The 16,131-nt window shown below is 37.0% G+C and overlaps 1 non-coding gene across 1 annotated transcript; it reads left to right on the top strand.

Moving 5' to 3' along the window:
- The first annotated feature begins 2,136 nt into the window (after positions 1-2,136).
- Positions 2,137-2,242, top strand: LOC122049898. Its single transcript, XR_006131146.1, has one exon. It is a non-coding gene; the product is annotated as a small nucleolar RNA R71 (small nucleolar RNA).
- The last annotated feature ends 13,889 nt before the right edge of the window (positions 2,243-16,131 follow it).

Raw genomic sequence — 16,131 nt, forward strand, 5'->3', positions numbered from 1 at the left:
TCCTTCTCTGGATTCTTCGCACGGCCGTGTCTGGGACACGACCTCTCCATCTTTCTTCTCGGAATTCTTTGCACAGCCGTGTTTGGGACACGACCTAGTCCTTTTTCTCCTCGGGAGATCCTACACGGCCGTGTCTGGATGACACGGCCCAAGCACTTCCCTTCTCTGCAACCTTTGCCTGGCCGTGGGCTCTGTTTTGCACCTAACCTGAAAACAAAATCAAAAGAATGCATCAAACTAAAAGAAATTAAAATACAAATCAAAACTAACTAAAAGAACCCTTGGGTTGCCTCCCAAGAAGCGCTTGTTTAAGGTCTTTAGCTCGACCAAACTTGATCATTCACTTCTTTTCCTCGCCCTTGGAGGACAGATATACTTTTCGTTTTTGTTAGGAGATCTTCTCCCAACATCTTCCACCACATTGTCTCCTTCGTTTGGTGGCCTTCCATGAGGATGGAAATTCCATTCCTCATGTTTATAAATGCTTGTCCTGCTACAAGCATTTAAAAGAGACGAGACATGGTTAGAGATATTAGATAAATCATATTCCAACCTTTCCTTACCAATTACCAAAGAAAGCTTATGATTTTTGACATCAATTATAGCTCCAGCTGTAGCAAGGAAAGGTCTTCCTAATATGATAGGAATCCTGGGGTCCTCTTCCATGTCCAACACGACAAAATCTGTGGGAATAACATTCTCATCCACCTCTACTGGCACATCTTCTATAATACCCAAAGGGTACCTGCAGGAATGATCGGCAAGTTGAAGTGCCATAGTAGTAAGTTTAATGTTTTTGAGACCTAATTTATTACAAATTGAATAGGGAATGAGGCTAACACTTGCCCCCAAATCACAAAAAGCTTTTTCAAAAAAATCTTTTCCTATGTTGCAAGGAATATAAAAGCTCCCTGGGTCCTTTAGTTTTGGGGAAGTGTTCTTCTCCAAAATAGCACTACATTCCTCACTAAGCGCAATTGTCTCAACCTCTCCTCTTCTTCTCTTGTTTCACATGAGATCCTTCAGGAATTTGGCAAATCTAGGCATTTGAAGAATAGCATCAATAAGAGGTACGTCTACACAAATTTCCTTAACTTTTTCTAAAAACTTGCCAAATTCTTCATCTTTCTTGAGCATTGTAAGTCTTTGAGGAAAAGGGACAGCTTTGCTCTGATGGTTCAGTGGAAGAGTCTCTTCAACCTCAATGGTACTCTCCTCATTAGCTTGAATCTGATTTGGTATAAGAGGAGAGAGCTCTTCTTCTTTTTGTATCCCTTTTGGAGCAGTCACTTGGGAGTCTCCCAAGGTCCGTCCGCTCCTAAGCTCAATTCTATTGCAATGCTACATAGGATTCACATCAGGTTTTCCTGGAAGTTGTCCTGGTGATCTGGATGATGAGGAAGCTTGTTGGGCAATTTGACTATCCTGGATCTTTTGATGCTTTTCAGAATTATCCATTCTCTGAATGAGCTTTGCTAAATCTTGCTTCATTTCATTCTGACTTGAGATAATTTCTTCAAGCATCTTTTCAATATTTGACTTTGGTAAGCCTTGAGAAGATAGATGTTGAAAATTTTCTTGCCCAGCTTGAAAATTTGGTCTTGCCCCCATAGATGGTCTTTGATCTTGATTATTTCTGTAAGAAAAATTGGGATGGCTCTTCCATCCAGGGTTATAAGTATTTGAGTATGGGTTGTTCTGCCTTTATTGTAACTCATGATTGCATCACATTGTTCCAGTTGATTGATTTGTGCAGTGATAGCTCCCAATGGACATGAGTCATTTGAGTGCTCTGAACTCCCACATACTTCACAAGATGTACTAATAGCATTCACCATATTAGCACTAGTCCCCATATTCTCAAATTTCTTTGTAAGAGCGTCCAATTTTGTAGACAAAAGAGTGACTACATCTACATCAAACTTCCCTGATGCTTTAATTGTTGGGTTTACAGAAGAATAGCCACCACTTCTTTCATTTGCCCATTGATGATGATTTTGTGCTACACTGTCAATAATTTCTTCAGCTTCATCTAAACTTTTATTCATAAGTGCCCCTCCAGCAGCTGAATCAAGGGACACTTTGGTATGATAGTTGATACCATTATAAAAAGTGTGTAACACTAACCATCTTTCCAACCCATGATGTGGGCATTGTCTGAGAATACTATTATATCTATCCCATGCTTCAAAAAGAGATTCTAAGTCAGTTTGCTTGAAGCTTGCAATTAAATTCCTCATATGAGCTGTTTTGCTTGGTGGATAGAATTTATCAAGAAACTGTTGCTCACACTGCTCCCAAGTGGTGATGCTATTAGGGGCCAAAGAATTCAGCCATTGCTTTGCCCTATCTCTTAAAGAAAACCCAAATAATAATAATCTAACTGCTTCTGAAGGAACTCCATTCATTTTCATGGTACCACATATTTCATAAAAGACCTCTAAGTGTTGATTGGGGTCTTCATGAGGTCCTCCACCAAATTGGTTCTGCTGCACCATAGATATAATTGCGGGTTTGATCTCAAAGTTATTAGCTTCCACTGAAGGTCTTGAAATACTAGATCGAAAACCTCTTGCATAAGGTGCTGCATAATCCTTGAGTGGTCTATTCGCCATGTTCAAATGTTCCTGTTCTTCAATTTGCCTTTGCAGAATTCTTCTTTTATGGAAAGTTCTGTCAATCTCAGGGTCAAAAGGAAAGAATTCCCCTTTAAAGTTAGATCTTCGCATACACAAGAACAAGATAGCAAATGACAATTCAACAGAAAAAGAGAAAAAAATAAAAGAATAAAAAATGCAGAATTGAATTTGTATAAAAAGAATTAACAAGAAGTAAAAGTTATACAAGAAAGTAAAAACAGAAATCTAATGATTAGTTACAACTATGCAATATGAAAGGAAAACAAATGTTATGTTTAGTCTAACTCAATTGATAATTCCTAATGTTATAGCGCAGTCCCCGGCAATGGCGCCAAAAACTTGTTACGCTCCGCAAGTGTACGGAAATGTCGCAAGTAATATAAAAGATTATCGTATCCACAGGGACTGGAATAAGCACTAAAAATGCCTCAATGTGAATTAGCTAAACAACTATCCAATTATTTCAAATGCAAAGTGAAGGTAAACAAATCTAATATTAAAGATCAACAAACAAGAGTTTAGTATTTTGGGTTATGATAAGGGGAGATTCTAGGAGTTTCGGTTTCTTTGTAAGATTTCTTGAATGTAAATGATTCACCAATTCTTATCCCTCAATTGCCAAACACTTGTAGAAAGTTGTCGGTTCTCTCTTGCAATAGATAACCGGCTAAGGACTGAGAAATGTATCTAAATATGATCAATTAGACGTGAACCTACGTTATCCTTACACAGAAGCGCACCTATTACTATGCCTTCCTTGGATATCAACATAGAAGCCCACAACTTATTAATCTATCAAGATACATGAAACTAATCACAAGATCCATCCTACTCTCTTGAATATTCCTATTTCCTCTTCAAGATTATCTCTCAAACGTCCTTACACGGGCTTGCACCTGTCACGTGGATCCCTCGGATGATCGAGTGAGAGTTTATCTTTACTAAGTCCACAAGAAATCCAAACAATCAATCAAGAATGAGAATTAATCACAAATCACCATTAATCATTCAAGATCTAATTGATACAAGCAAGACAATGTCATTGAAACAAGAAATTTGCAAATCCATAAGAGATTACATCAATCCATCAAACAAATACTCCCTTAATCCTAGAATACAAGATCTACTCCATGAATCGAGGAAGAATACCCAAAGAAATAAAGATTACAAGCATTTCTTAAATCCCCAATCCAAGAAACCAAGAAAAGGGGGAAAGAGAAAACTTATCTACGAAGAAGCCTCGTCTTCGGATCCAATCCTCGCTCCGGAGTCGAAATCGTCAAGAACTCCCCTCGAATCGCCCAGAAATCCTCCCAAGAATGGGAGGATACCACCAAATCTTGCCTTCTCCCAAAGGGGAAGAGATCCCCTTTCAATTCATGAAGGAGGGTTTAAATAGAGGAGGAAATCGGGCGCCACACGGCCCCATGACACGGCCGTGTGAGATTCACACGGCCATGTCCAGTTCCTTCTCTGCCAAAGCTGCACGGCCGTGTGACTCACACGGCCAGGACCCTTCTGTTCTCTGGAAATGCTACACGGCCGTGTGGTGCACACGACCACCACCTGCTTGGCCTCTGGAAACCTCACACGGCCGTGTAGATCTACACGGCCATGTAAGGCATCTGCTCTAATTTCTTCAAATCAAGACACGGCCGTGTGAGATTCACACGGCCATGTCCTCTTCCCTTCCTGTTAAAACTACACGGTCGTGTGTGGTACACGGCCTGATGCTCTCTCCCTTCAATTCCTTCCAAGCTTGTCCGAGGACGCATAATCTTCACCAATTTCGACTCCTGTGTACAGAAAATGCACAAAAAGCAGATCTCCGAACCAAAAGAGTAAATATGCTAAAAGGAAAGCTGGAAGTATAAAAATGCATAGATCAAGCATGCTCAAAGTATGTAAATGTGCGTAAAAACATGCATAAAAGAGTATATAATCTACGCACATCACCTAACCCCTGCAAGGGGTGTTGCCCCTTGACCCCGTGGCATTGTAGCTCATAATTTGTTGTTCACATCATAGTAGATTTATGTCATAAGTATATTGTGAATATAAATGACATGGTGCATGGTTATGTCCCTTGAACCCCTATGTGATTGTGTGTGATGTACAATTCATAATACGACCTGCGTGTCGTGCTTTCGTCCTTTTATTCTTGTTGTAATTTTAGACTACACTTGAATGTAACTCAAGTTTCTTTAGATTTTGTAATGTACAAATTAGAAAGGAGTTAGTCTACTCGACAACGAGTGAAAAGGAACGAAGGACAACAACACACGACGACCAAGGAAGCGCTTGGAGAAGCTGCTTTGACTAAGGTTGACTTATCACTCTTCTTATTGGCTTGAGAAGATCGTAGTTTATGGGGGCCATAACCATGTCACGTTTTAATTTATGCATATATGTGATGTGTGCTTTGATTGTATTCAATACATGTCTAGTTTAAATATAATTAGGTATTTTTAATATATGTCTACCAAAGTTTAGTACTCACTTCAAGCTCGATCAATTGTAGTCAGGTTTTGCCAAAGCAAAGTGACTCAATTTATCTTGCTAGAGTGCGACAGGACAATTGTGATGTCCGACTATTAAACTTGGGTGCAACTTAGAAGCATATCCCATAAGATGGAATTCAAATTGTACTAGTCTTGGGTGATTAGCCAAAGCTAACTCAAGATGAGCTATAATTGTAACACCCACTAAGCTTTTAAGATAAATATGAGAATGATGAAATTGCCTTAGAAAAATATTAGTGGAATGTTGAACCAAAAATAAATAAAAAGAAATAAAAATAGGGAATGGTCAAGGATTGAACCTTGAACCTCTTATACTATAATTTATAGAATTAATTAGTAGAAACCAATTGTGATAGAGAGAATATATTGATAGCAAGGAAAGGGAATGAATGATAAAGATAGGAGTAAAGATCTAAGAAGAGAAAGCAAGAAAAGAGCAAGAGAAAGGCAACTTGCCTTCCTCCCTTCCTCTCTCTTTCCCCTCTCTTGCCGTGACCTTAAATGATGAATTAAGGGGATTCATTCCCCCTTATTTCATCATGAATGATGAGAATAAATTAGAAAATAAAATAAATGAAAGAAAAATAGGAAATGGGTTAAGGGAGAAGGAAAGCAAAAATCAATCTTGCTACCTCTTCCCCCTTAACATAAAAGGGAGCAAGAAAAGAGAAGTTTATTTTTCTCTCATTCTTCCTCTCCCTCACCTAAACCATCAGTCCTCTCTCCTCCATCTTTGGCCCCAAAGCCAAGGTTTTTCCCCTAAGAAAGCCTAAGATACAAGGAGGACTTAGCAAGGGAATCAAGGGAAAGGAACTAGAAGAAGAGGCTACTTCTTCCATCACCATACCTTAGATCCACAAGCGAAAAGGATGTAAGCTTCCCCTCACCTGTGGTACAAGGCTTTTTATGTGATTTGCGGATTTTATGAGGATTAGAAAACCTAGGAATGAATTTTAGAAAATTCAGCTAAAGAAAGGGTTTTCAAATCTAGGAAGGTTTAAACAAGTCTTTATTTTATGATATGTTTTCTATGCTATGTAGGAAGTATTTTCTTCATGTTTTTATACATAATTGATGCTTGATCAGAGGAGTGCCTAACCCTAGAATTTCGGCCAAAAATATTTTAAGGAGGTTAGGGAAAACATGGTGTAACCAAACTAGTACAAGATTCCCTCCATAAACTACTAAGGGTCTTTTATTGGTTTTCTTGCTTGAAAGTTACTTGGAACCAAAAGAAATCCATTTATATGTTTTGGCCAAGAAAAAGGTCTTAGGGTTAGGAAGACCTTTAAATTTAAGTAACCATGTTTGTATGATAGAATATAGAGTTCTCTTAAAGAATTTCATGTTGAACATTGTTTGAAATTCATGAACTCTTATTTTAGATTTTCGGCCATGATAAGATGGATAGTTTAGAAAAGCTTGAACAAAATTCTAATATGCTCAAGACCTCTGTGATATCATGATATGAAAGTTGTTTAATGCTCTCATGTTTAATCGGAGTATAGAAAATTTGTTACATGATATATGACATGTAAGATCACAAGGGTCCTAGCTTGTTTATGAACCCACTTTGTATATGATGTTCTTAGTAATTTTTGCCATGAAACTTACTTAGGTTTTCCATGCTTTAGGCCACTTAAAACCTAGTTTAAAGATTGGTAGGTTTCGGCCATGAGGAAAAATAAAAGAAAAAGGGAAAGAAACCTAGGAAGCCTAAGACACAATTCACATGTATGTTTATTATGCTTGTCTTTATACATGCTATGAAACTTGTATGATTTCTTATACTTTTAGGCTATTTGAAGCAAGTTTATATACTGTTGAGTTTCGGCCAAGCAGGGTTTAAAAGACCTAGAGGCCTTAGAAATGAAACCAAAGGTGTTAAAAATGCTTCTTATGTAAATATGATAATGTGTTGATTGTGTCACATGCTTGTACAATTTTTCCATGACCTAAATGGACCATTGTATGTTTCGGCCATGAAGGGATAGAGGCCCTAGAAACCCTAGAACAAAAATTAAATATGCTTATGTCACTCTACATGAAATATGATAAGTATAAAGACAAAGTTCCTATGCTATATGCTGTTTAAAGACCTAATTGAGGCTAGGGTAAGTTTCGGCCATACATATTGTATAATGTCTTGTTATGAATTTATACATGATGTTAGTTCAAGTTCACATGATTGTATATTTGTTTTTAGCCCTAATGAACACTTGTTAAAAGTTTGACCATGACATATGTTAAGGGCTTGAAGGACTTAGGAACTAGCTCAATATGCTTACTATGTTATTTGGAAAAAAATGCTATAAATGTGGTTTAAGGTTTCCATGATTTCATGACATTTGGGACCTTGTTTCACACCTAATAGGGTTCGGCCACATGAAGTTTAGGGACTTGGAGAACTTAGAAACCAAGTAAATCATACTTATAATGCTTCCTATGAAATTTATGTAATGATAATTTAGGTTCCACATGCTTGGAGGTTGTTTTTACCTAAATTGAGATCTAAGGGGGTTCGGCCATGATAAGAACCCAAGAGATTAGGAAGCTTAGAACCCAAGCTAACTATGTTACCATATTTCTTATGATAGTATAATTACATGATACACCCTTATGCTTAAACATGTATGCTTGTGATTTCTACTTTCCATGATATGATATGTGCTTAGAAATATGCATGCTTTGATGATATGTTATGTGCTTAAAATATGCATGTTTTTATGATATGATATGTGTTTAGAAATATGCATGCTTTGATGATATGTTATGTACTTAGAATATGCATGCTTGATGATATTCTATATGCTTAGAATATGCATGTTTTTATGATATGATATGTGTTTAGAAATATGCATGCTTTGATGGTATGTTATGTGCTTAGAATATGCATGCTTGATGATATGCTATATACTTAGAATATGCATGCTTTTTATGATATGCTATGTGGAAGGAAATATGCATACTTTGATGATATGCTATGTGCTTAAAATATGTGTGCTTTTATGATATGCATGTTAATATGATGTATGCCTAAGTGATGCATACTTTTACATGATGTATGCCTAAGTGATGCATACTTTTATGACATGATGTATGCCTAAGTGATGCATACTTTTATATGATGTATGCCTAAGTGATGCATACTTTTATGACATGATGTATGCCTAAGTGATGCATACTTTTATATGATGTATGCCTAAGTGATGCATGCTTGTATGATGTATGATATGTATAAGTATGACATGTATTTTACTTTGAATGGCTTGTACCAAAAGGGTGAGCTCCTTATGCGCCCCTAGGTCGAATTACGGGCCTAGTAAAGGGTGGGCTCCTTACGTGCCCCTAGGTCGAGCTACGGGCCTAGTTTCCTAGTAGGATCAAGATTAGCTACTTTGGATCTACTTAGGATGCGCGCATTATGTATGTATGTGGTACTAAGCCGGGGCCCTGAATATGTTGATATTACGTTCAAGTATATATGTAAGAAGAAATGGTTTTAAAGATCATGAGACATACACATGTTTTTCGGATACATGTTTTCAAAATCATATTGCATATACCTTATGATCATGTTGTGATGATGCTATGATTTATGATATGCCATGATTAGATATGATTATGTTATGTATCATGCTATGCTTTAAGAGCTTGATATGCCATGCTACCTTATGATGATGCTATGATATGCCATGATTAGACATGATTATGTTATGTATCATGCTATGCTTTAAGAGATGATATGCCATGATTAGATATGATTATGTTATGTATCATGCTATGCTTTAAGAGCTTGATATGCCATGCTACCTTATGATGATGCTATGATATGCCATGATTAGACATGATTATGTTATGTATCATGCTATGCTTTAAGAGATGATATGCCATGATTAGATATGATTTTGTTATGTTGCACGATATGCTTAAAGAGTATGATATGTTATGCCATGACTAGTTGAGATCATGTTATGTTGAGATATTCTTTGATCATGTGATGATTTTCGATTTTAGTGAGTAGGAAAGGAACTTACTGAGCCATGAGTGCTCACAGCTTACTTTCCTTGTACCGCAGATAAAGGAAAAAGCTGGATGTGCTAAAGGAGCAGCAGGAGAGGCAAGGAGATGTGTGTGGCTGTGGCTAGGCAACCAAATAAGAACCTGCTTTAAGAACTTTTAAGAATTACGCTTTGGTTTCATAAATTGTAGTACTAAATGGGTGACTTGATGTTATGTTTCTATTTATCTTGTTATCATGTTATGGAAACCATATTAGTGTAGTTCGGATATGCAAACAAAAGAAAAGTTTTATTAATCTAAGAAAAATTATTTTAAGTCTTCCGCTGTAATATGTACGTAGAGTATCGTAGCCCCGTCCTTAGGGTTAGCAGGGAGGGCGGGCGTTACAATAATAGGAATTTCATAAGATGGGCAATGAACAAATAGTATTGTTCATCTAAATATACAAGAGTTGCATTTGATGCAATTAGTATATGATGCCTACCTATATTATACGAGTCTTGGGCGATTAGCCAAAACTAATTCAAGATGAGGTATAATATGGATCTTATCCCACATGAATGTCATTGCGATTGGATTTGGAGCTAGTAGTGTGGGTAAAACCACAGCCATGACTTGCTCCTACCAAGATTTACAATTCTGTGGGAGAATCATTTAATTAAAGGCTTAATTAAATGATCGATATATGATACTAAGTTCTGCATTATGTTGTTGTAGATTACCATGTCATCAAATACATCAAACACTCTCTCTCTGCGATTTGTCCATGATAAGGACAAGCTCAATGGAGCTAACTTCCTGCACTGGTACAGAAACTTGAGAATAGTTCTCAGGCAAGAACGGGAACTGTATGTCCTAGAGCAGCCTATTCCTGAAGCACCCCCCGCTATTGCTACTAGAGCTGCTAGGAATGCTTACAAAAAGCATCAAGATAATGCATTAGATGTGGCATGCCTTATGCTCGCCACCATGAACTCTGAGCTTTAGAAGCAACATGAGAACATGGATGCTTATGATATGGTTTAACACCTTAGACAACTATATCAAGGACAAGCAAGGCATGAGAGATTTGAGATCTCTAAAGCTTTGTTTTAATGCAGAATGCAAGAAGGAAGTCCCGTAGGGCCATATGTACTCAAAATGATTGGGTATGTAAGTGGAAGCCTAAAGGTAAGGGTAAGACCAAAGGTAAGGGTAAGACCAAAGCCAAAGGAAAGGGCAAGACTCATGCACTAAAAACCAAAGGTGGGGTTGCTAAGGAAGGAGCCTGCTTCCACTGCGGTAAGACAGGACACTGGAAGGGGAACTGCAAGGTATACCTAGAGGAACTGAAATGGAAGAGAAGTGAGATTTTTGTCTCAGGTATATATGTTATAGAAGTCAATCTATCTATTTCTTCTTCATGGGTATTAGATACCGGATGTACATCAAACATTTGTACTAATGTGCAGGGACTGAGAAATAGTAGAGCGTTGGCAAAGGGCAAAGTGGACCTACGAGTAGGCAATGGTGCAAGAGTTGCTGCTGTCACTGTAGGAACATATTCCTGTCCACTGGGCTTGTTTTAGAACTAGAAGAGTGTTGTTATGTGGCCGCTTTGAAGAAGAACATTATCTCTATTTCTTATTTGGACAAGAAAGATTTTTCATTTGTAATAAAGGATAAATATTGTTCTATTTTTTTTTTAATGATATGTTCTATTGTAGTGCACCTCTTATGAATGGCCTCTATGTTCTAGACTTTGAAAACCTAATTTATAACATAAATACCAAACAGTTCAAATCTAATGATTTGAACCAAACTTATCTCTGGCATTGTCACTTGGATCACATAAATGAGAGTCGCATATCCCAACCCCATAAGGATGAACTTTTGGACTCATTTGATTTTGAATCATACGAGGCATGCGAATCTTGTCTTCAAGGCAAGATGACAAAGACTCCATTTAGTGGATACGACGAAAGGGCTAATGATCTGTTAGGACTCATATATACTGATGTATATGGCCCTTTCAGAATAGTAGCTAGAGGAAGTTATTATTACTTCCTTACCTTCACTGATGTTTCTAGTAGATATGACTATGTGTATCTGATGAGACACAAGTTAGAATCCTTTGAAAAGTTTAAAGAATTCAAGAATGAAGTGTAAAACCAACTTGGTAAGAGTATTAAGACAGTTCAGATCCTTTGTCCCCAAATTTCTCTGTCCCCGTGCCCCCTGCCGATCGGACGGACCAGATTACATCTCAGGCATCATGACATCTTTAAGATATGTGCAGTATCCTTGTGATGTGCAAGGCATCCTTGAGATGTAATCTGGTCCATCCGATCGGCAAGGGTGTAACGCCCGCCCTCCTGCTAACCCTAAGGGACGGGGCTACGATACTCTACGTACGTATTACAGCGGAAGACTTAAAAATTATTTTTCTTAACTTATTTCAAACCGAACTACACTAACATGGTTTCATAACATGATAACAAAATCAATAAAAACTTAACATCAAGTCACCAATAGTGTATTACATTTCACAAAACCAAAGCATAGTTCTTAAAGGTTTTAAAGCAGGTTCTTAATTAGTTGCCTAGCCACCGCCACACACATCTTCGTTGCCCCTCCTGCTGCTCCTTTAACTCATCCAGCTTTTTCCTTTATCTGTGGTACAAGGAAAGTAAACTATGAGCACTCATGGCTCAGTAAGTTCCTTTCCTACTCACTAAAATCAAAAATCAGCACATAATCAAGAATGTATCAACAGGTCATAATCTCAACTAATCATGGCATAACCTAGCATTCTATTCAAGCATATCACGCATCATAATATAATCACCACTAGTCATGGCATATCAAACATCATCATGGCCGAAACATATACCTAGTGCATTGCATAAAACATAGCTAGACATGGCATAACAACCAAGTATCATGGTATATCAAAGCATGGCCGAAACATGTATATCAAAGCATCATAACTATGGCCGAACATGTACATCAAGGCATCATCATATCCATGGCCGAAATCTATATATCAAGCATCAACATATCCATGGTCGAAACATGTCTATAAGGTATAGCATGAACATAACATAATCATACCTTATCATGGCATATCATAATCAAGAGCATAGCATGAAACATAGCATAATCATAAGGTGTATGCAATATGATTTTGGAAAACATGTATCCGAAAAACATGTGTATGTCTCATGATCTTTAAAACCATTTTCTTTTACATATATATACTTGAAAGTAATCTCAACATAAGGGGGATCCCGGCTATGTACCACTTACATATTGTGCGCAACCTTGTAGGTCCAAGGTAGCAAGTCTTGAACCCTACGAGGCAAACATACTAGGCCCTTAGTCCTAGGGGCACTTAGGAGCCCATCCCTAACAAGGTCCTTAGTCCCCGGGGCGCTTATAGAGCCCACCCTTGGTACAAGCCACTCACACATAAAGTAAAGTATATGTCATACAAATCATGTATCATAAAAGCATGCATCACTTAGGCATACATCATGTCATAAAAGTATGCATCACTTAGGCATACATCATGTCATAAAAGTATACATCACTTAGGCATACATCATATCATAAGGTATGCATCACTTAGGCATACATCATGTCATAAAGGTATGCATCACTTAGGCATACATCACATCATAAAGGCATGCATCACTTAGGCATACATCATGTCATAACGATATGCATCACTTAGGCATAGATCATAAAAACATGCATATCTTAAGCATAAAGCATATCATCAAGCATGCATGATTTAACCACATAGCATATCATGAAAGCATGCATATTTTAAGCACTAAACATAGCATTAAAGCATGCATAATTTAACCACATATCATAACATAAGCATGCATATTTTTAGCACAAAGCATATCATATCATAAAAGCATGCATATCATATCATAAGTCATAAATCACAAGCATACATATTAAGCATAAGGGTGTATCTTGTGATTATCCTATCATAGGAAACATGGTATCATATTCATCTTGGTTCTAAGCTTCCTAAACCCTTGTGGCTGAAACCCCTTTAGAGCTTAATTTAGGTTAAACACAACATCCAAGCATGTGGCACCTAAATTATCATCATAACATTTTCATAGGAAGCATTATAAACATGATTAACTTAGTTTCTAAGTTCTTCAAGTCCCTAATTTCATGTGGCCGAAACCTTAAGGTGTGAAACAAGGTTCCATATGACATAAAAGCATGGACAACTTTAAATCATATTTATAACATTTTTACCAAGGAACAAGGTAAACACATTTGACACATTTGAATTAGTTCCTAAGTTCTTTAAGCCCTTAACATATGTCATGGCCGAAATTTAACAAGTTCTCATTAGTGCTACAAACAAGCATACAAGCATGTGAACTTGGACTAACCTTATGTATAAATTCATACAAGGCATCATACAATAGTTATGGCCGAAACATACCCTAGCATCATTTTAGGTCATAAAACAACATATAGCAATTGAACCTTGGCTTTCTACTTATCATATTTCATGTAGAGTGACATAAGCATATTTAATTTAAGTCCTAGGGTCCCTAGGGCATCTAAACCTTCATGGACGAGACTTACAATGGTCCATTTAGGTCATGGAAAAATTATACAAGCATGTGACACAAGCAATAGGTTATCATATTTTCATAAGAAGCATTTTAACACCTTTGGTTTAAATTCTAAGGCCTCTAGGTCATTTAAACCCTACTTGGCTGAAACTCATCAGTGTTTAAACTTGCTTCAAATAACATAAAAACATATGAAGTCATACGAGTTTCATAGCATATGTAAAGACAAGCATAATGAGTATACATATGAATTGTGTCTTAGGCTTTCTAGGTTTCTTTTTCTCTTTTTCTTTTATTTTGTCTCATGGCCGAAACCTACCATTCTTTAGCTAGGTTCTTAAGTGGCCTAAAGCATGAAAAACCTAAGTAAGTTTCATGGCAAAAGTTACTAAGAAACATATATACAAATTGGTTCATGAATAAGCTAGGACCCCTTGTGGTCATACATGTTATATGTCGTGCAACTAATTTTTCTACACCCTAATTAAGCATGAGGGCATTAAAAAACTTTCATATCTAAACAGCACAGAGGTCTTGAGCATATTAAAATTTTGTTTAAGCTTTTCTAAGCTATCTATCTCATCATGGCCGAAAAACCCTAAGAAGGAGTTCATGAAATTCTAGCAATATTCAAGCATACAAATCCTTTAAGATCTTTGTATTCTATCACATGAGCATGGTTATTTAAATTTAAAGGTCTTCATAACCCTAAACCCTTTCTTGACCGAATCATATGAGTGGGTTTTCTTTTAGTTTCAAATATCTTCTAAGGAAGAAAAACTAATACATGATCCTTAATATTTCATAGGGAGAACCTTGTACTAGTTGGGTAAAACAATAAATTTCCCTAGCCTCTTAAGAATATTTTTGGCCAAAATTCTAGGGTTCAGTACTCCTCTGATCAAGCATCATATAGGTATAAAAGAATGAAGAAGAACCCCTCTACATAGCATAGAAAAATCTATCATGTAGTGAAGACTAGTTTAAACATCATTAGATTTTTGAAAGCCCTTCTTGGCCGAATTTTCTCAAACTTGTTTCTAGGTTTTAAAATCTTCATAAAATCTGAAAAACACTTAAAACGCCTTGTACCACAGGTGAGGGGAAGCTTACATCCTTTTCTCTTGTGGATCTAAGGTATGGTGAAGAAGAAGTAGTCTCTTCTTCTAGTTTCTTTCCCTTGATTCCTTTGCTAAGCCCTCCTTGTATCTTAGGCTTTCTTAGGGAAAAACTTGGCTTTGGGGCCGAAGATGGAGGAGAGGGGACTGTGGTGTTCTCGGTGAGGGAGAGGGTGAATGAGAGAAATGAGAGAAAGAAATAAAATCTTCTCTTTACATATTCTCTTTTAAGTTAAGGAGGAAGAGGTAGCAAACTTAGTTTTTGCTTTCCTACTCCCTTAGTTTTTTTTTCTATTTTATTTTTATTTTTATTTATTTATTTATCCTCATCATTCATGGTGAAATAAGGGGGAATGAATCCCCTTAATTCCTCTTTAAGTTTTCGGCAAAATCAAAGAGGAAGAGGGAGAGGAAGGGAGGAAGGCAAGTTGCCTTTCTCTTGCTCTTTTCTTGTTTCCTTTTGGCTAGCTTTTACTCTCATTTTTATCATAAGTTTCCCTCCTTTGCTATCAACATATTATTCCTATCCCAACTGGTTATTACCCATTAATTCTATGAAATATAATATAAGAGGTTCAAGGTTCAATCCTTGACCTCTCCCTATTTTTATTTCTTTTTATTTCCTTTTTGGTTCAACTCACTTCCTATTATTTTCTAAGGCAAAATCCCACATTCATATATTTATCTTACAAGCTTAGTGGGTATTACAAAGGGGTCATGGGGACAGAGAAATTTGGGGACATAGGATCCGAACTCGTATTAAGATGCTTCGATTAGATCGAGGTGGGGAATACCTTAGCCAAGAGTTTCATGACCGTCTTGTTGAGTATGGGATCATATCTTAACTCACTCCACCTGGAACACCACAATGGAATGGTATATCAAAAAGGAGAAATTATACTTTATTAGATATGGTACGATCGATGATGAGTCATACAGATCTTCCTACTTCCTTCTGGGGACATGCTATAGAGACGGCTGCTTTCACACTTAATCAAGTTCCATCCAAGGTCGTCATAAAGACAACATATATGATATAGATAGGAAAGAGTCCCAAGATGACTTTTATGAAGATTTGGGGTTGTGAAGCTTACATTCGATGACAAGTCTCACATAAACTAGGACCCAAATCAGACAAGTACTATTTTGTTGGATATCCCAAGGAAACAAAGGGATATTACTTCTATAATCCCACACAAGGTAAGGTGTTTGTTGTCACAACTGCTATCTTTCT

The sequence above is a fragment of the Zingiber officinale genome, chromosome 2B (assembly GCF_018446385.1).
Source record: "Zingiber officinale cultivar Zhangliang chromosome 2B, Zo_v1.1, whole genome shotgun sequence".
In the NCBI taxonomy this organism is placed as follows: Eukaryota; Viridiplantae; Streptophyta; class Magnoliopsida; order Zingiberales; family Zingiberaceae; genus Zingiber; species Zingiber officinale.